This window comes from Rattus norvegicus, chromosome 1 (genome assembly GCF_036323735.1).
Source record: "Rattus norvegicus strain BN/NHsdMcwi chromosome 1, GRCr8, whole genome shotgun sequence".
Taxonomy (NCBI): Eukaryota; Metazoa; Chordata; class Mammalia; order Rodentia; family Muridae; genus Rattus; species Rattus norvegicus.
Window position 1 is genome coordinate 20301909 of NC_086019.1, and position 21602 is coordinate 20323510.

Here is a 21602-nt window from a genome sequence, read left to right on the forward strand (position 1 = left end):
AAGCCCTACCTTGCCAGTACCCTTTATCATTCACTCACATCTATTCCTAAAAGAGAAGAGCACAGCTTCCCCCTATGCAAGGCGTTTGATGATACGGATTTCCTCTGTATCATCCATGGTCATCTATGGTCTCTTCCTAAAGTCACCAAAAGGCAGATTTATTTGTAACTATAGGATATGAACTGGAATGCATATTTAGCAATCTGGTCCAATTTTTATTTCCTGTACCCTATGTCCTGGAGGCTTGAAAACCTACACTTTACAGTACAGTTTTGGCTTTTGAATTAAAAGAAAGTAGAAGGCCTTAGGACTGCCCTCAGAGGCAAGGACTCTCTAATTTTTCTCTTCCTTTTTCTGCCCCAAAGCACGCAACGATTTTCTCATATCCCCTTATCTGAAGAAGTAAACTTCTCAACAAAATACAACCTTCTTAAATGTCTTCCCTAGCAACCTTGCCAAGTAACCGGGAGATCTCAGCCACTGGAGAGGAAAAGGCACCAACATCCCTCACTATACTCAAATAGACCCTCCATCAATTCTTCTAGTGACATAATTTGCAATAATTCTAGAGAAATTCAGTCTGCAGAAAATAAGATTTGCATTGATACCCTGTTTCTTTCAGTGGTGGCTCCCGTGCTCAGAGATGAGAGCAACCTGGTTCCAATCTGTGGTCTGTTCCTTAGGGCTCATTCCTTTCTACTAAAAATCATTTACTATCCCCAGAAGGTGTCGACGGCTCACTGACTCTATTTCTCTTTCTGCTACAGAGCGTACTCATGCTTCATTCATCTGACCCTCTCTGAGGTGCCTATTTTGAGGGACTCTGATGCACACAGCACGTTACACACATGCATAAGCCTTTCTCCTGGCAATCTGTCCACTGTCAGTGTATGCCAGGGGACCAGTGGAAGGCAGAAATCCACCCACTTAGGTCTGCACGCAGTGCTTCAGTTCAAAGTCTGACCCCTCATTCTATCCCTTTCAGAGGCAAATCCATTTCCTTGAAGTTCTTGGATATCAGACCATGATTTCGTATTTCATTTTCTTAACGAGGGGGGCAGGGGAAGAGGGAGGGGGAGGGGGAGAAGGAGAGGGGGGGGAGAGGGAGAGAGGGAGGGGGAGAGAGAGAGAGAGAAAAGAGGAGGAGGGAGGGAGGGAGAGAGGGACGGAGGAAAAAGAAAAGTTTCTAAATATTAAAAATGACTATATTTGCCATTTTATTTCTGGTCCTACATTTATTACTTTTACTATTATATTAGTACTATTAGCTCATCATCAGTATCACTATTGTATGTGTGCATGAGCCATGGGTCCTGGAGGTGAGGGGACAAATTTGAAATGTGAGGAGTTCCTTCTGTTTCTAAGGGCTTGGGCAAGAGGAGTAAGGCTTGGGCCATCGGGTTTGGGCAGCAAGTACTTTTACTGTCTGAGCCATTTTGAAGCCATCCTTCCTCACCTCACTTTTATCTCCATACAAGAAATAACAAGAAGTACCTAGAGTGGAGGACATAGAGCAGAAGGGTGGAGATTGTTTTTGCATTTTACTCTGATTAGAGAAAAAAAAAGTTTCAATCCAGACCATAATATTGTTATCAACCATAACAGTGATGAATAGCTTATGTAAAAAAAAATCACATTTATTAAAATAAATTTAAAGATACTCTTGTAACATAGATTGCAAACCTCTCTCAACATTTTCTAGAGGAGATGACGAGGTCTCATGACTAAATCTTTCTCCAGTATAATTCGGCAAACAGATGGAAAAACTTGTCCTTCTCAGGGGTCAGTTTACTATACCAAACAGACCCTCAAAGATAGAACTGACTTCTGTCTGTCTCGATAGATGCATTTTTGTGAGCTTATGAATAGTTAGACTAAATGTGTCTTGATGAATGTCTATAGGAGACACCCCTAAATACCAATGATTATATTAACTGTGGTGATCCAGTCTAAGTTGACTGGATATATAGTATACTAAGAGATATGCCACTGGGCACAACTGAGCGGAAGCTGCTTGATCAGGTTATTGTCAATGGAAAGATTTACCCTAAGATCGATGGCACATTCCAAGGGCAGCCAAATCAAGAAGTCCTCAAGGAAAAGCTTAACACCTGGCCCTTTGCCCTTTGTGCTGCCTTCCCATGGGTCTAGCAAGGCCATCTACTGCCTTAGTTACTTTTCCATTACTGTGAAGGGATACCATGACCAATGCAACTTACTGAAGTAAGCCTTTGATGTGGGCTTAAAATTCCAGAGCGTGAGTCCATGAGCATCATGGTGGAGAGCATAGCAGCTGGCAGATAAGTATGGCATGGGAACAATCTTATCCATAGCATGAGGGGGAAAGAGAATTAACTGGGAATAATGTGTGTTACTGAAACCCCAAATTCCACCTCCAGTAACATGCCTTCCCCAACAAGGCCATACCTCCTATTCCTTTCCAAAAAGTTCTAGGGACCAATTATTCAAATATATGAGCCTATGGGGTCCATTCTCATTCAAACCACCACATCTGCTGCATCTGCTGCTGGCATCAAAGCACAGTCTCTTTTGCCTTCCAACATAGGATGAAGACCAGCCCATCTCCAAGAGTCCTCTAGCTCTTCAGTGCCAGACTGGAATTGTAGAGACATCTCAAGGACTAGCAAGTATGACCATTGTTTCCCTACCTAGATGTTATCACATAAGTCAACCCATCAAACCCTCTTTGTTTCTCTTAATTATGTTACATTTTGATCAGCCCCCCCCCCCACGTACACACACCAACCCTTCAGTTATCCCTTTCTCCCCTGAAAAGGGGAGTCCTCCCAAGGATTCCCCTTGGCCTTGGCATATCAAGTTGCCGTAGGACTAGGAACACCTCCTCCTATTGTGGCTAGGCAATGTAGTCCAGTTTAGGGGAAAGGGATCCAAAGGCAGGCAGCAGAGTCAGAGAAGCTCCTGTTCCTTCTGTTAGGAGTCAGACAGGAAGACCCAGATGCACAACTGTTGTATACACAACTGCGCAGCGGGCCCAGGTCTATCCCATGCATGCTGTCTGTCAAACTCTCTTGATTGTTACACCAGTCTATTGTTCTGTTCCTCTACAAAAGCCTGACTAATACAGCAACAAAGAGAAAAATATATTTCAAGCCAAACCATATTTTTTTAAACCACACAGAAAACCACACACACACACACATACACACACACACACACACACACACACACACACACACACACACAAAGGCAAACATAAATGCTGAACCCCCACACTTTAACAACTGCGCTATGACTACTTAGTATCTGACCTTGGTCACTTATGCTATTCACAGACATAAGAAGCTTAACTCCTATCCACGAATCATGCTCCCCAGAAGTCCAGTGTCAAGAAATACAATGCATGATGCGATTTGCACTTCCTAGTGAGAAACTGAGAGGCCTACTTATCTACCCAGGTATGAATCTTGCACAAATGGCCCACAAAATAAGAGCAAGTAACTATTATAGGAAGATCTGCCCCCGCTCAGTAGACGTCTCTATGCTGTTCCTTTTGTAATTTTTTTTTAGTAAATTCACCATTTTCTCATGTCATTGATAAATTCTTTTCAAGCCCATTCATGTCACTGACCTTCCAAACTCTGTTTCACACACTGTAAGTGCAGCTTCTATGAGGTCTCACTTTGTCTCTTTTCCCTCTGGTTACTCATAGTGGTCAACCAAAGGACCTGTAAAAAAACTGAAGGTCTCTGGCCAGAGCTTCTCTTCATGAGACACAAAGGCCTCTGCACTGTGACTCTGGGCCACCCTCGCCTTATAGGGTTCCTTTCTGTCCTTTTGAAAAAAGCCTTATGTCTTGTTCACCACCAAAGGCCCCCAGACAAGGCAACTTTTTGGTGGAACCTGAAAGCAGTGGAAAATGAGAATGGCCACCTTTTGTCCACAACATTGGGGTCTGCTTTGCTTATTTTTATGCATCCCTTCCCTCTTAACACTTAATTTAATTGCCCTGGAAGCATTTTTATAGCTAATTTCCCCCTTAATAAGCTGCTCTCCCCTTCTTCCTCTCAGTTTTCTCTTCTCAGGCGTTGGAGGGACCAAAGAGCGTACGGCTGGTGCCAACTGAGTCAAACCTTCTCTCCAGCATCTGCAAGCCAGTGTGTGTGGCCACTGTTTGCAAGGCTACCATTCCCTCTCCCAGACAGGCTTCCTGATCCTGATCTGGGAGACTGCGTAACCAGACCTCCACTTCTCTGTCAGTGAGTTGCTCCTTTTTGCTCGTGCCAAACCTGTATCCAAGTTCAGTTTATGAATTCACTTTTAAGGTCAAGTTCAACCAAACCTGCTGACTTACTTGGTTCCAGCAACATAGATGACTCTAAAGCAAACTTCAACTTATTCTTGAGTCATGCCTAAGAATGTTAGCCTCAGGTCTCTGGTAGACAAAAGGGCAATCCATCACCTAATGGGGGACACATGATGCTTCCTTAGTTGCCCCATCATAGGTAAGACATTCTTCACTCTAACTCACCCCTGGGATGTACTGTCCAAAATTAGTCTAAATATCATCTTTCGACCTCAAAGATGAATGTCTTATCTTCTTTTGCAGCAACATGTGGCCTTTGTATACTCTCATAAGGCTAGGAATGCTGGTCCCACACTTCCATGGTGACAGTGACAATATCATTCTATAGATTCCTACATTCAGGGTTGTCACAGGACTTCCCATTGTGGAAAGCTCAAGCAGATTCCTTACTAGACCTTCTTGCGATAGCTTGTCTTTCTCAAACCCAGCCCTGAATGGCAATAATGATGGGCCCCTCTTGGGATGCACTCAAGTTCCTGTTCAACCTGAGGCTCCCTTCCCTTTCTCTCCCCCAACCCCTGTTACCAGCCTCACATCCATCTGATGAGCCTCTACCTTTCCCCTCTACTTCTCTACTTCTTTGGCTCCTTTCTCTGTTTCTAGACGCTCTCCGACTGTCTCTTCCTTTACCCACATGTAGGCTTTCAGTCCACACTCACATCGTTGCTTTCTACGGAAACTTGGGAAAAATTAGAAGCCATACCTGTGCCACAGGAAAACATTCTCTTCTTTGGGATACAGTTGGTGGGGTCATTAGCCCCATGTGGATTCATCGACCTTTCCCAGTGTCTGATTCGTCTCAAATCTACTTCAAACTAATGCTAACTAGGCAAGGTGTCTATCTTCGTTAGGAATGCAAAGGTCCGTGACCTTTGACCTGGCAAGACATTTTTAATCACTATAACAGTCTGCTGTCCTCTTAAAGTAGAATCTGAATTTAGCCGTTAGCAGGTACATAAGCAGCTAATTTAGACACAGCCTGGCTGACTCCATTGGAGTTAGTAGCCAATACAGAACCATGCTACATAGCAGGTAGTGGTAAAGAAGATGATAGGGAAGTAGCTGTCAGAACTGCATGATTGCCTGGCTCTTAGTAGGAATTAAAAAGGCTATAATCAAACCTGTTAGCTCATAACAAACTGTATGAGACAATACAAGGTCTTTCAGAAAACCCTCACATAAGTTAAAAGACCAATCCGATGAGACTATCCCTTATGTCTACTCATGTCTCCAACTGCTGTCAGTCAAGCTATAAGGTCTATCCTACCACCACCCGGCCCCTTGGGGCTCTCCTTTTTCCTTTCTGGTAAGGGGTAGGGAAAACACATGCTTTAACAAACACTTTTAGAAACTAATGAAGAACCAAGAATCTTTTTCTCACCTTTCTAAATGTTGCCATATGCTTTTACATGCTTAGCTCCTTCCTCTCTCTCCCCCGTCATCCTAAAAGACCCAGCTCTGAGGGAAAAACTTCTAAACCCTTTCCTTCAAGGAGAATTCTGAAGCCATTGCTCAACCAGCATCATTACTCAACCTTAACGCATCCTTACCACAGCATTGCTGGGGCACCTGGCTTTCACCCCTTACCACAGCATCACTAGGTACCTAGCTTCCTCCTTATCACAGCATCACTTGGGGTGCCCAGATTTCACCCATTACCACAGCATTGATGGAGTGCCTACTTTTTACCCCTTACTAAAGCATCACTGGGTTACCTGGCTTTCACACCTTACCACAACATTGTTGGCCTACTGTGCTAGGCCTAGGGTTTCTTCTCATTCTTGGAATCAGTATTCACTTCTGTTTCACCTGTCTTCCTGAAAGCATCTTGGGGTATCCCTTTTATCTATCATGGCTTTATTTGTCTTCCTTATCCCTATTCCTAGACCTTACAGTCACCTGCCCCATTACCTTTCCCACAATCTCATCAAACAGTATGACTAAGTCTTCACAGAGGAGTACAAGTTTGACCTGCCCTAACTCCCAATTGAATTGACAGCACCTATCCAGCCACTCCATTCATGGGTCATTATCTTATCTCCAATCATTAGCAATAGACCCTTCCTGGCTTCTCCAACATGCTTCTCAAGCCTTTCATGTCCTGCTCTTCTAAGGCCCTTCGGCAGGGCGGCACCACCAGCCAGGACCCCCCTGATACACCTGCTCAGCTACAAAATAACTCCAGAAGAAAAATATTCATATTTTGTTAGTGACTTCACACTGTTAATCTGTCAGGGGATAAAATATAAGAGGCCTAAAGCAAAGTTGAATTGACACACATTAAGAGCTAGACCATGACTCCTTGGGGTTAGATCCCAATGACTTAAAGTGTCACATACAGATATCTGAACCTGTATTCTAAAGATCCTGTGGCACCTTAGACCTATCTCAAGAAAAGTAATCTGCAGTAAAAATGTATTATTTCAACAAGATAGTGAGATGTTCTAAAACATAGCTGGTGTCGTCCTAGAGCATGACTTCAAATATAACCCATTAAAAACAAACCAAAGTTTGGTCTAAAAATGTTTTTTATAAAGTTTTCAAATTTTGCTCCTCTTCGTTCACATCTTCTCCCTGCTGCATATGAAAAGCTTGCTTCTAGCCAGTGGTTTCCTTTCATTATTAGGGCAGAGATAGTAAGGTAGTCATCCGTATTAGGGGGAATGAGAAAGCTGTTAATACCCTGGAATGGCCCATCAGAAGCTGCTCCCTTAGCATGGCTGGGAAGAATTGCAGCCTATGAATGGCCCGTCATTTGCTTTCCTTTGGAAGTGAATGCTGGCTGTTTAGCTGAAAAAAAGTAATTATTAGAAGTGGCTGTGACACCCAGAAACAAGGAACCCTAACAATGTCGAAAACCAGAGAGAAACTGGTTAGCAAACTCCCACAACCCAGGGGAAGCCATCCCAGAGAAAAAAGACCTACCTCCCTCTCTCCCCCTCCTCCTCCCTCCTCCCTCTCTCCCTCCCTCCCTCCCCTCCCGCCCTATCTCCCTCCCTCCTTCCCTCTCCCTCTCCTCCCCCCTCTCTCCCTCTCCCTCCCCCTCTCCCTCCTTTCTTGTCTCTCTCTCCCTGTCTTCCTCCCTCCCTCTCCCTCTCCTCCTCCCTCTCCCTCTCACCTAATTGCTAACCTTTTAAAAGGACCACTAAGTTGATTTTCACTTTTCAAGTAAGCTGCCATCTTTAATGATTTGCGTAGAGGACAAAAATAAAATTGTTAATTTCTTTCAGATTCCCCTTTAAAGATAAGTCCCTGAACATCCGATGTATTGTTATATGGTTGTTCAAAGTATCCACCCAACTGTAGCAGAGAGTAAAACAGGAAATGAAGGTGTTCTGGGGATAAATGAAGACAGTCTTGGGAAATATCCCAGGCTATCCCAGAATTCAGAATCATTCTACCTCAGCCTTCTAGAGGTTACAGATGCACTTGACTACCTGTTGCTTACCACAGAAAAACAATGAACAAATGAATGGATCATCATGCATCTTTGGGATTTTGTAATTGTTGTTCCTTTTGTTTTGCCTTAAAAGCTTTTCATCCTGTGTCAACATAACTACAAGAATAAACAGATAGCAGACACTACCGTGAGGTCTATTAAGAAGTTAGGGAAGGCACAAAGAGGGTTTGGGAGAGATGGCTGGAACAGACTGAAGTCATCCAGTCCTCTTAGGTACAGACATAGGATCCCTGAAATGGTGGTCAGAGACACAGCTCTTATTTAGAGCATTGGTTCCTGGTAGACTTGGTTCCTGATTATTCCTTGGTTCCCCCAAAGTCTCCCTAGAGCTAGTAGTTCCTCCTAACTTACAGACATAACTCAACAACTAGCTAAATCAGGACAAGGAGTTCTTCATTTTCAAAGTTATCTTCCAATGTTGAAGATATGTATAACGGGACATAACAATCCCAGGATCATTGAGACATTGGTTCAAAGTCTATCAAGTGGCACCATGTTACTCGCTCATTATGTTACTAGGACTCCAATCCGTTAACACCAGGCCTTACATACAGTTCCTTCTGCAGGATTCCTTCCTCTTTTGGTCTTGGCAGCTGTTCAGCTGTCTGGACAATAAACAGCAGCATCTACTTTGCATTCTGTGCAAAACTCTGCAGTGTGCTGTGTTCCCTAGCTGTCATGACTCAACTTCAGTTCTTGGGCTTTTTATTTTCCAGCGGGAGCTGGTATCATCTTGCCCATACAGACTCCCACAACCCTTAACCACATCATCCTGTACTCTGACAGCCTGCTCATACTTGTGCCTTCACATCTTGACTATGTGTCTTGGCACAAACCTCTATTGTTTCTCTTCATTTTAGTCTCGCTAGGGTCAAACACTATTTGCCTTAACAAATACTTGTAAGTTTTTTGATTATTAATTATGGAATTCAGCCCGCTACTGAAATTTCAGTCCTCATTTAATATCCAAAGTATTTGGTTGCATAAAACTATGGAGAAAGGATAGACATGAAATAGAAAAGCAGTCAGCTGAGAAATTTGAGAAACCCTAACATTGACAAAAGCATCACCTGACGTCTCTGTGACTCTTCTCTCGGATGTTGAATTAAAAGTATGATTCCCAAAGGGAACAGAAGCACACAAGAAGAAGCTGATATGATACTCCCTGGAGCTAACATTACAAAGCAAGGGAAAGAAAATTGGCCTGTAGTTTGCAAAACATGCCAGCCATTGTTCTAGTACCTTAATCTCTATAATAAGAAACTATTTGTTGTCGACATTCTCCAGAGATGGCCTTTCAGTAAAGCTCTGGTCCATTTACCTAGAGGTGCATGATGAATGAAACCCACACCAGATGTAGGTAAATTATTCCAGCTCTTCCTGAACAACAGTGGTCTGACAACTGTTTGGTGTGAACCTCCCAGTTCCTGACTGTCACAATCCCCAGGACACTTATTTCCTGACACAGACTCAGGCCCTGTGGTAGCTACCACACCTTCCACAGTGGGAATCTTCCCTTCCTCTCTCGTGTTGATGTCACTGCTACAACACTCATGCTCAATGGCCGCCACGCTCAAACATTGCCCCAGATTTGCACCAATTATAGAGCTCCTTGCTATGGTCTGAATAGAAGTTTTACCCCATGAATACATCCATCGACCTCCTAATGCTCAATGTGATGGCAATGGAAGCTGGGGCCTCAGGAAAATGAAGAAATGTCCTTGTAAAGAAGCCCAAGGCAAGCTGCGTTGCCTCCTTCTGCCGGCCGAAGAAACAGAGAGAAGGCATTCTTTCCCCTTTCCCCCATTTTATGACATTGTCTAGCTGTCTACTCTAGACTGGTCTGGAACCTAGGACTTTCGTGCCTCACCTGGGATCACAGGTGTATGCCACCATGCTTGGCCCTGATGGTATTGTGATCTTGGAGTTTTTAATATGCAGAACTATAAGAACATTGTTTGGTTTTTGAGGGGTATTTTGTTTTGTTTTGTTTTGTTTTGCTTCATTTCTTTTTATAAAGCCACCCAATTTAAAAAATTTTGTTTTAGCAATCCCAGTGGATTAAAAACATCTTCAGAGAATCCCTCCCTCCCTAGATCGCTTTCTCCCAGCCTTCCTAAGTTTGTCTGAAATACACTATTAAAACTTCCATTTTCTGAGCTGGAACCTGGCTTCCTCACAATCAACTGTATAGTTCTCTTCTTTTTACCCACCCGATGGCTTTAAAGATGGCGGTGAGCTTGAGGCTTTAATCAGCCTTTCATCCTTTCTTTTCACTACACTTGGAAATCACATTTTTCTCCACTTTGGTTTTCAAAGTTCTGCTGCTGCTTTCCTCCCAAGGAGACTATCAGTTATCAAAACATTTTCAGAGGCAACTCAAAGAGGAGACTTACTAACAAAGACCAAAGGCCATTCTGCCTCCTGACATTCCGAGAGTCAACATCACAACTTCTATTAGTTCTCAAAACACCCTTTAAACAGGGATTAACTCACACAGGTCCATGGACAGCAGAGTGAAAATTTCCCTCAAGACTTAGCAATAGGAGACAGAGGAGGCAGTTCTATTGCCAGAATGCTTGCCTGCAGAGTACACACGATACCTTGGGTTTGGTCCTCAATATCAAATAAAACCAGGCATAATGGATGGCGCATGCTTGTCATCTCCGGACACAGGAAGTAAAGAAAGGAGGATCAGAAGTTCATGATCACCCTGTACTATATTGACTGAGACCAGACTGTAGCATATTGAGATCTTGTATTTAAAAAAAAAAAAAAAAGACTTAATTGTTAATTTCAAGATCTAAGATCCAGAAAATATACATTGGATGTTGGTCAAGAAGTTCTGTGTGCCGAGGAACATCAGCTCTATACATTCTTTCAATGTTCATATTCATACTTTCATATTTATTCTCATTTCCTCTCCCTCTCCCCTCAACTTGTCTCCCTCTCTTCTTTCCCCTCTCTCACCTCTGTGTGTCCCCTATTCAAGGTGTCTCTTGCTAGCTCTCTTGCCCCCTCCCCCTCCCTTTCTAGTAAGGATCAAACTCTAGCCCCGTGCATGCTAGCCTAGACCTCCCATCATTGACTCTAGGCCCTGTTACAATATTCTGATATCTCAACAATTTATAAAGAAGGCTGCTATTGACTTTCAACATCTTAAATACTAACAAAATATTTGTAAGAAAAAAAAAACAAAATTCCAAACAGTATCTTTAAATTTAGTAATAAAATAGTACTAAAGACAATAATACTAAATTATGGGCCATGACTTGCCCTTCAGTGGGATGTTCATATGCCCACTAACAAACTTGCATATGTGTTTCTAAAACAAATATATAAAAGACAAGATCTTCTGATGATGATTGAAGTTAAGCACACAGGTATGTTCTGGACAATGCAAAGGTAATATTCACCCATCTTAGATCTTCCTAAGTATCCCAGTAAATTAGAAAAGTCATCTTGACCCTTGAGAAATCTGTAGGGGTATATCATCAAGCTTCTAACAGCCAGACAAACCCTGGAAGGCAACATGAAAAGTGAAAGGGTATTTGTGTTTGCGTTAGAATATAAAAATGGAAAGACGATGTATAGAGTTGTTCCTGAGGTAAAACTGAATCATACATAATGCCAGCGATGCTGTGGCCAATAACACATTATGAAGAAAGCAGTCTGCATGCAGTGGGCTGCAAATCATAATGACTTTCAAACATCATAAAATGTGGAAGGTCAGGAAGCATTTTTATAAGTCAAGTGTTAAAGTCGGTTCTACATGGAAATAGAGAGGATTGAGAAATAACTTCTTGCTTAAAAAGAAAGCCAAAAACAAGATAGACAACCTTAAAGACAATCCACCTGTATTACCTTCAAAGAGTGTTCAGCATTCAGTCACAAAGTATATGCCATGGCTACTTCAAGACAATATTTCCTAGGGGTTTGGGGATTTGGCTCAGAGGTAGAGCGCTTGCCTAGCAACCTCAAGGCCCTGGGTTCGGTCCCCAGCTCCGAAAAAAAAAAAAAAAAAAAAAAAAGGGAAAAAAAAAAAAAGACAATATTTCCTTTTAAATTGAGATAGAAAAAGTTCAGATGTCTTGAATTTAATCACAAAACTAGAGGGGTAGAAAGGGAGACTAGGGAAGATATCAGAACAACTATAGCTGAAAGCAAGATTCTTAACACATATATGAATCGAGAATAAAACTCTTATACAAATCCACTGAGTACCACCATTGTCGCACCATTCTATTTGCAACCTGGATGCAATAGGTATATCTGCTTATGAACTGCCTTCCTACCTCTTAAGTCTTCTCCACTTCCTTATCCAGCCCCTCAAACCGCTATCAAATGTAGCGTCAATAAAATCAACTTACACTTTCCATCTCCAATTTTGCCTTATAAACATACTCCTAGCTTTAGGTTCAGGGAACATCTTTCTCTACCTGCTATGTACCTTGGTTACGTAAAGGTAAACTATCCCCCTACTGAGGACTTGGTTCTTTCTCAGGCTAGTATCTCTAACTGTTCAATAGATCCTTGAATTGGAAGGATCCCTCAATCTTGAAGGTTTAGTTTAATAAAATTACGTACGACCGTTTTTTAAATTTTCTTAACATGTTTTGGATCCTGAGCTGATCCAAACATGAGAGAAGACACGCAGCCTAAAAGCTCTATGAAGGATAAAACAGCAGCTAGGGAACGACGACAATTTCACATTTAACAATACAGTGTGAAAATGGGGAAAACAGGACTTACTTTACCATTTAAATAATAAATGATCAGAGAAAGAAAAATAACCATTTCCAGTAAAAGACAGTAAACTTTGTTTAGAAGGAAAGCAGGGGTGACGGGGTACCTCTAATATCGAGAGGGATACCACTAGCAGGGAGGCCTAAATGTCCAAGGTGGGAGGAAAAGGAAATGTTGAAGGTAGCTGAAAACAGAAATCTCTAGCACAACTGATGCTATTCCTGGACAGTAGCATGCCATGCCACCTAGCACACAGCTGAGACTGAGTCACGAGATCCAAATTCCTGTAACGGGCTGTGTGTGTGTGTGAGTGTGTGTGTGTGTGTGTGTGTGAGTGTGTATGTGTGTGTGTGAGTGTGTATGTGTGTGAGTGTGTGTGAGTGTGTGTGAGTGTGTGTGAGTGTGTGTATGTGTGTATGAGTGAGTGTGAGTGTGTGTGTATGTGTATGAGTGTGTGTATGAGTGTGTGTATGTGTATGTATGAATGTGTGTGTGTTAGTATGTGTGTATGTGTCTGTGAGTGTGTGTGGTGTGTGTGTATGTGTGTGAGTGTGTGTGTGAGAGTGTGTATGTGTCTGTGAGTGTGTGGTGTGTGTGTGTATGTGTGTGAGTGTGTGAGTGTGTATGAGAGTGTGTGAGTGTCTGAGTTTGTGTATGTGAGTGTGTATGAGTGTGTATGAGTGTTTGTGAGTGTGTGTGTGTGTTAGTGTGTATGTGTCTGTGTGTGGTGTGTGTGTATGTGTGTGAGTGTGCGAGTGTGTGTGAATGTGTGTGAGAGTGTGTGAGTGTCTGTGAGTGTCTGAGTTTGTGTATGTGAGTGTGTATGAGTGTGTGTGAGTGTGTATATGCGTGTGTGTGTATGAGTGTGTGTGTGAGTGTGTGTGTGAGTGTGTGTATGCGTAAGTGTGTGTATGAGTATGTGTGTGTGTATGAGTGTGTGAGTGTGTGTGAGTGTGTGTGTGTAGGAGGGGTGAATGCATTTGGCACAATAAAGGTCTGCATAGTGAAGATTTGTAGTGTTTTCACTGCACAGGGGGGTCTTCTGTTCTTATTAAACATGATGGCTTAATAAGCAAACATGGGAAACAAAGACTTGTAATATCTTTCTACCAGCATTCCTCAGCATGCAAATACCAGTTAGTATATCTTGGGATTGTGTCGCAATGCTATTTGAGTTACTGGCTTGAGCTTCATTTATTGTATGAACTGTGGCTTAGGATTAGGGATCGGAACAGAATTCCCCACTCAATTCCATCTCCAGTCTTCTGTATTTACCCCTCTGCTCTGTAATTGCTCCAGTCCCAGACTCCCTTGTTGCTAAGTTTCTCTAAAGAAACAGTCCAGAATAACTGATATTTATTTCCTCACAAGATGACGACCCTCAGAGGCCAAGCTTCCTAAGGCCCCAATTTGACACTGGCCAAGGTTTCCAAGACTCATCTCTCATCTATGCCCCAAGTTCACCAAGAAAGACATAGAAGAAAAATCTGTTGCCTTAGAACCATCACTTTATAAGACATTAATCAGCATGCTACTGAAGAGAGGACAGAGAATCCTGAGAACCAGAATATTCTGAATAAGTTTCAAAAGAGGATGAAAAGCCCACCAGAACAGAACACAGAACATTCAGGTAGAAGGAATCATACATAGATGCCAATGGAGATGATGACATCAAAAAAAAAAAAAAAAAAAAAAAAAAAAGAACTTCCTTTGCTCCTTCCAAGGATATGTCTGCAGAAAGATCACCCTTCCTAGTGTTGTAACTCTTTAATACAGTTCCTCGTGTTGAGGTGACCCTCAGCCATAAAATTATGTCATTAGGCTCTCATAATCAATTTTGCTATTATTATTAAACATAATGTAAGTATATGATATGCAATCACTGTGAGTCATTGGACCCCACGGGGGTCGCGACCCACCAGTTGAAAACAACTGCTAAGGTGTAGATGAAACACTTTAGATGTCTTCGTTTCTTTTTTTAAATCATGCTTGAGTATGGGCTGTTCAGGGTTCCCAACTCATCAACGATCTAGTTGTTCCCTGAAGCAGGTTCTGTAACATAAAATGCATGGCGTTTATGTGCAAAATGTCTGTGAGTCCTGTTAGGTCTCAGACCCAGGGCAAATGGGTGAAGTGCCTATAACCCTGCCCTCTACTCACACTCTCCAGTCCAGAGGCTGGGCTGCCCATCCTTTACCTGCTCATCCCTGTACAATCAAGTCACGTTGGCCATATCTGCCCTTTTTAGCCTTTTGGCCTTCGGGCCTCTTGGTCTCAAGTCTCCTGTCAACAAACATGGATCAGCTCAGGGCTGTGATCACTCTGAATCCTTCCAGGTGCCCCTGACATCTTTCCCCCACATCCTCAACAAAACCTCTCCTGCACTATACCTAGAAGCAGTCGTGTATTCCTTTTTTTTCCTTCGCTCAAGCCCCTAAACATATTAGCATATGCAAACTCATCTAACATCGGAAATATTTGTGGTTGAAGTGTGAGGGGGTTGGGGAGAGTATTCACATGGGTGCAGATACGAGAGGATGCAAGGATGTGTGGAAGCCAGAGGTTAACACTGGCTGTCTCTCGTTGGCCTGCAATTCACCAAACAGGTTAGTCTAGGCTTGCTATCCCGCTATCCACTTAGCTCTCCATTCTCCGCACTGGGATTATAAACCCAACTTATTTACTTGGACTTTGAGGGTTGAACACAGTGCCTGTGTGAAAAAAACACTTAATTCACTGAGCTGGCTCCCTGGTCCAGGAAAGATAATTTCCAGCCTTATTACTTCAATACAATTTCATTAAACAGTGATTATATTTAGTCATTGCCCCTTCTTTATAGATATCAATTTGAATGCTGCCTTTAAGCAATATTTTAAAAACAATAATTATTATTTAAGATGACATTAATATTTATTTATATCACCTATGTGCGTGTTTGCTGGGGATCGAATCCATAGCAGTGGCTTTCAACCTCTAGGTCTCAACCCCTTTGAAATTTCATTAGATATACTGCATATCAGGTATTTATAAAGATTCATAACAGTAGCAAAATTACAGATATGAAGTAGCAACGAAAATAATTTTATGGTTGGTGGGCTCTCCACAACATGAGGACCTGTATTAAAGGCTCGCACACAGCATTAGGAAGGTTGAGAACTACAGATCTTGGGTATGCTAAGCACATGTTCTACCACTGACCTCCACTCTTATCCCATATTTTCCACTTTAAGTAATGAACATGACAAAGAACATTGCGATTTGAATGGTGACAACATGTCGACGTTTTGGTAGTGATGTTTGGAACCCTGGTTCATGCTTGTTAATAATGAATAGATGTGTAAGCTGTAACTCGGAGGACATTCATTCAACAAATCCTGACTGCACGTTAGACGCAGTACTGTACAGTACAGGCACTGGCTTTCACCTCTGACCAGAGTAGGCATTGTTTAAAGAGGTCAGGAAAAGAACAATGCAGGGCAGAGAGGGGAAGGGCTGTGGTTTGTGTTCTGTAATTGTAGACACACTGGGTGTTGCAGGTGGGCCAGGGCGAGATGCCAGAAAGCAGAAAAACCAAACAAAACCAAGCGGTAGTCTGTGGAGGAGTTAAGAAGGAAATCCCAGGTTCTTCCTATACCTTGTTCTAATTTTATAAATTAGAACTCTCTGCAGCCAACAACGTCTTCCTGTTGTTTAATTCAACCTCACTTCCCTTTACTTCAAGCCCATTTCCTCTAAGCAAATAAAGAATTAATCATTGTCCTCTTCATAGAAACTCCTTTGCTGGGCTCAGTCCTTTACCACCTGGAGTTGTCGCTAGTATCGCTTCTTTATTTATTTTTTTTTTTTCCTCCTTTAAGAAGCAGTATCTTCAAAACACAATCTATGTGATAGTTTATTGCCACTGCTTCTGCTGTTTTGAGACCAGGTCTCATGATGAAGCCCAGGGGCTTTAAAAGCTCCATCCTTCTGAAGCAACCTCCCAAACACAGGGCTATGCCACACGCTGTCATGGTCTCCTACAGGACTGCTTACAGGTAACAGAAGACCATCTTTGTTCTGATGTGCTTCCATTGAATTATCGGTTGCTCTATGAGAGGAAAGCTAAACTGACATTTTGATTTTGACCCAGGTCCAAGTAGGTCTATCTATGGCACAGGTAGCTTGGTTAAAAGTCTAATCAGACATTGTTTTTCTTCCTCACTGAGGAAATAAGCTCTTAATAATTGCTTTTCTTGGCTCCTTTTTTTTTGAAAAAAGAAGGGAAAAAAGAAACCCTTACTGATCATTTGCATTAATATTATGCTAATAAAAGTAAGGGCATGCTAACTAATTCCATCTCTTCAGTAGTAACTAATGATCATGGAGAGAGGTAATTTGCATGTTTCCTTGATTGGAGTGAATTGGCATTTAAACGTTCATTGTCGCCATTTTCGAAATAATAATAATAATAATAATGCCTGTTGGGCCAGGTGGGCAGGCGGAATTTCTCTAGTGGTACCATCTTTAAAGCAAGCATTTCCATTTTGCTTCTATAAATCTCAAATGATAAGAGCGTACAGTCAAACCGAGAGAAACCATCTGCATCACAAATAGCTCTCGGTTCCTCCCTGCAGAAGGAATTCATTTGCTGTGGGAGGCCATTCACTTCTACTTCTGAGTGCTTATTCCTCAAAAACGCTTCCAAGTACTGTGGGAACCAGGATTAAAAGAGGGTCTTTTCTATCTGGGCTGCATTAGGCTGCAAGACAGCCCCTTCTGCAGATGCAGTTTTTGCATAATTCATTGGGCCATTTTAAACGCTAATCAGTGCATTGCAGTAAGCGATGGGGTGCCCTGGAGACAAGTGAAATTATGAGCAAGCTCCCGAACATCCAGCTAATTCTCACTTGGAGCTGCTGCTCCATGAATCACTGCGGCTGCACCCACATCTTATCTCCAGTGCCTTCTCACACCTGAAGTGTCCTCATCTTTCTTAGTCCATACTAATAGCCCGAGACGGTCTATTTTTTAAGTTATTATCACAGGGTAGCTTGGGAAAGAAGATTCTACTCTGAGAAGAGAAAGCTTGGCCTGCTTCCAGCTTTACTGTTCTTTGTAAGGGCGTGACAGGCACAGTTGTCCTATAAAAGCAAGAACAGTACCTCAAGTCGCAGCTCCATTCCATATATGGTTATCACTATCCTGTGTCAACACTGCCTTTCAAATTGACACACCTGAATTCAGCCTGCCATGTCACCTCCAGCTGTGCTTTTTAAAGACCAGGTGGCAGGGAAGGGCATCTCTGGGTCCCTACCAATCCCCAACTATCTCTCAAGCTCAACATTTTGTTTTAATCAATTGCAATTTAGAGACATATTTTAGGATGCACTATATGACTATAGAATTTTTTTTAAAAAAAATTGCTGCCTTAAAAATTGTAAATTTAAGAAAGCAAGCCAAAGCGCGCGCGCGCTCGCGAGAGAGAGAGAGAGAGAGAGAGAGAGAGAGAGAGAGAGAGAGGGGGAGAGGGAGGGAGGGAGAGAGAGAGAGAGAGAGAGAGAGAGAGAGAGAGAGAATATTCGTTCTAAAGTGGTAGAATCCTTAAGTTTTTTTAAGCACTGAAAACTTGATGAATCAAAAACTACCCATAATAATATCCTAGGCCTTGTGAGTTTTGAGCAAAGAAGAGCCCACAATATGGTTGGGATATGGACTGCTAAGCTTACACTAAAATTTCTTAGGCTGAAGAAATGTCTCAGTGGTGAAGAGCAGAGCACTCTCTCTGGAATCATAAGGACCTGAGGTAAAAGCCCCAACACCCATGTAAATAAGCCAGGCCTGGTCTCATGTGTCTGTTAACCCAGCATTGGAGGACAGAGACAAGTGGAGTCTGGGAGCTTGCTGGCCCGTCAGGCTAGTCAAAATATATAGCTACAGTTCGATGACATCTCACGTCAAAGCAATGAGGTTAAATGCAATAGAAGTCCTTTCCTGACCTCCCAAAATCCAAGTGTAGGCGCATTTACACCTGCCTATTATACATATAAGCATACGTCATATACACATAAAATGAAGTTTTAAATTTAAGTAACAGCTCTCATTTTGTCTGACTTATTTCTTTCTAGACAGGGCTTCACTATGCAGCCTAAACTGGATACCCTTATACCCTCGCCTCAGCCTCCTAGGTCCTAGGATAATATATACTACTACATCCAGCTGCATTTTCTTATTCATATCATTCTCTAGCTCATGGTATAAAGCCATGCTTATAAGCAACATCAATTTCTAGCATACAGTCACGACAGAAGTCATCCCAAAGACCCAACTGGAAGAGCTCAGCTCCGTGTGGGATCCTCACATATATTTAACTCCCAAGGTTGCAAACAGCTAAGAAGCACAACTGGAGTGGTAGGAAAACTGGACACATTATGAGTGAAAAAAACAGGTAAAAATTTATGTTTACTGTCAACATATAGTTTAACCCAATTTAACCTGTTATCATCACAACATGTAATTAATATGCAAATATTCTAATTGCCTATGTCCTTGACTTCATTCTAAGACCTTAAATTTTCTTTTGGAATTTTAACTTTTAGCAGAATAACACAGTTTACACTCAGGTCACCAAAGATGGCTGATAACTTCCATACTGAGAAGAGCAGCTACATCGTGAGTAGGGGGCTGTAAATCAGGTTCTCCCTCAGGCAGCCCAACACATGCAATCGCTACATTTTCTTCTGTTTCTAACAGATCAATCCAAGGCTGTTTATCCACAGAATGTTTGGTTTTCCAGTGAGTCAGGATTTACTAAAAATCTACTAAACATTACCTGAGACAATGATGAGGAGATACATTTTAGATAAAGTAGGCCAAATATTCAGTAAGCAAGACATGTACAACTCCAACATCATATGCTAAGCAGTGGCTGCTATGGAAACAGACCACAGGAGTCACTCGTTCTAGCAAGGATGTTGTTACTGGGGGATGGGGAGATGGCTTAGTGCACAAAAGCACTTGCTACATAGAAATAAGGACATGAGTTGGAGTCTCCAGAAACCATGGGGGAAAAAATATACAGATATCACCACTCATACCTATAACCAAAACAACCATTGGGGTAAGTAGATAGGTTGGTCCTCGGGGCCTGTTGGCCAGATAGGACCCATAGCCTAGCCAAAAGGCGAGCTATGGCTTCTAAGACAGGTCTCGCTCAAGATAATAAGGCAGAGAGTGGCAAGGTTAGAGCAGAAAATTACCTCCTTTGGGTCAAAAGAATAAAATCTCTGGCTGGCATGGGCACTAGTTGGGCGTGTTCAATGACATGAAACCAAAGAGGTTGTGTTTTTTTGTTTGTTTGTTTTTTATATTTCTTGTGTTGTTTTGGTTTTTCCTAATATCTTGGCTTTTGTTTGTTGTTTATCTAACTGAATGGTCTCCAACTCAAAACAAACTTCCTGCCTCAGGCTCCTGAGTGCTGAGACTACAGATGTGTGTACACCACTGTGCTAGGTGCTTTGGGGCTTTTAACTCTCATTAGGCTATTGGTACTTGGGTTCCTATGGTGCCCTGTGTACATAAATAGATCCTTAGGCCTTTTCTTCAGCTAATCCGTCCATTGTTGAGCATTCTGGCTGAATTAATGAACCTTCAGAGAGGCAGGAAGGGAAGTGTGCTTGTCTCTACAGTCCAGCCGCACCAGGCCTAGGTCGCCAGGATCTCGGCCTGCATCTCGCACTTGTTCAATCTCTACCTCCCGTGTCACATCCTCAGGTAACTCAGGGTCCAAGCAACCAGGAACAGTTGCTCCAGGTATCTGCAGAGGGAGCTCGGGGGCTCAGGAAAGAGTTACTGGCCAGAGGATAACTTTAGAATCATTAGCATATACATGAGACTTAAAACTATAGAACTGGGGGGAAAAAAAGAAGCTTAGACACAGAAAACAAATTTACATAGGAGAAAAGAATCTGCGTGGTATGGCAGAGGCTCCATGTGTAGAATGGAAATAAAACATCGTCAAGTTAAACATTAGCTCACTTGCTAAGTACATTAAATAAACACAAACATGAAGACAGCAAGGAAGGGGGTGACTCCACACTAATGCTATAAAGAACGTCTACTAGTCAAGCATGGTGGCGAAGGTCTATGGTGGCTGCTACTCAGAAGGCTAAGGCAGGAGGATTGCGTGTCTGAGGTTCAGCTTGCACGAGAGAATAAATTTGAGCAGATGAGCAACTTCTGAGTTAAGAAGTAGGAGCTGAAGGGGTTGGGGATTTGGCTCAGTGGTAGAGCGCTTGCCTAGCAAGCGCAAGGCCCTGGGTTCGATCCCCAGCTCCGAAAAAAAAGAATAGGAAAAAAAAAAAAAAAAAAAGAAGTAGGAGCTGGGTGGTGGCGGCACACTAGTTAATCCCAAGACTCAGGAGGCAGAGGCAGGGGAAGCTCTGAGTTCAAGGCCAACCTGGTCTACAGAGTGAGTTCTATCTAGGACAGCCAGGGCTACACAGAGAAACCCTATCTTAGACAAAACAAACCCAAAACAACAGAGAGAAAAGTAGAGACAAGGAAGTTTAGGTAGCTGGGATTGTAGCTCAGGACTGGAACCTAGCCATGTCAGAGGACATGGGTTCAATCTCCCATCCTAACAAAATAACCTAACACCCTTACTTACGACTAAGTCAAACTCACTTAATATTTAAGGGTGCCAGACAATAAAAACAAATTCCAAGGTAAGGAATGTAAAATTAATAATAAAGATTCTTTGGTGAGGTTATACATTCGTGCAAGACTTGGCTTGGTCTGTCTACCCTACCTGTCTAGCCCATCTCCCAATTTTATTAACATGTAGCCCTGTGCCAAAGTAAGGAGACAGAGTCAGAGATCTGGATTTCAGGCTAGCTTCCCCAATACTGCCTGTCCTTAGGCAGGCCCTCACAGCTCTACACACCAGGGTCCCCTCAGCTGGAGAATGAGGACTTTGGAAACAGAGCGTTCTCCTCTACAAGCGTTCCCAGCTGTGACTCTCTGCGCTCTAGGTTAGCAACGAAGTAGGAAAGCAATTCCACTCCAAACACTCCT

The 21602-nt window shown here is 42.5% G+C and overlaps 1 protein-coding gene across 4 annotated transcripts in view; it reads right to left on the reverse strand.

Annotated features, from left to right (window-relative positions):
• The window catches only part of Arhgap18 (Rho GTPase activating protein 18), a 233880-nt gene that overhangs the window by 78961 nt on the left and 133317 nt on the right, over positions 1 to 21602 (reverse strand). The window lies entirely within an intron of this gene.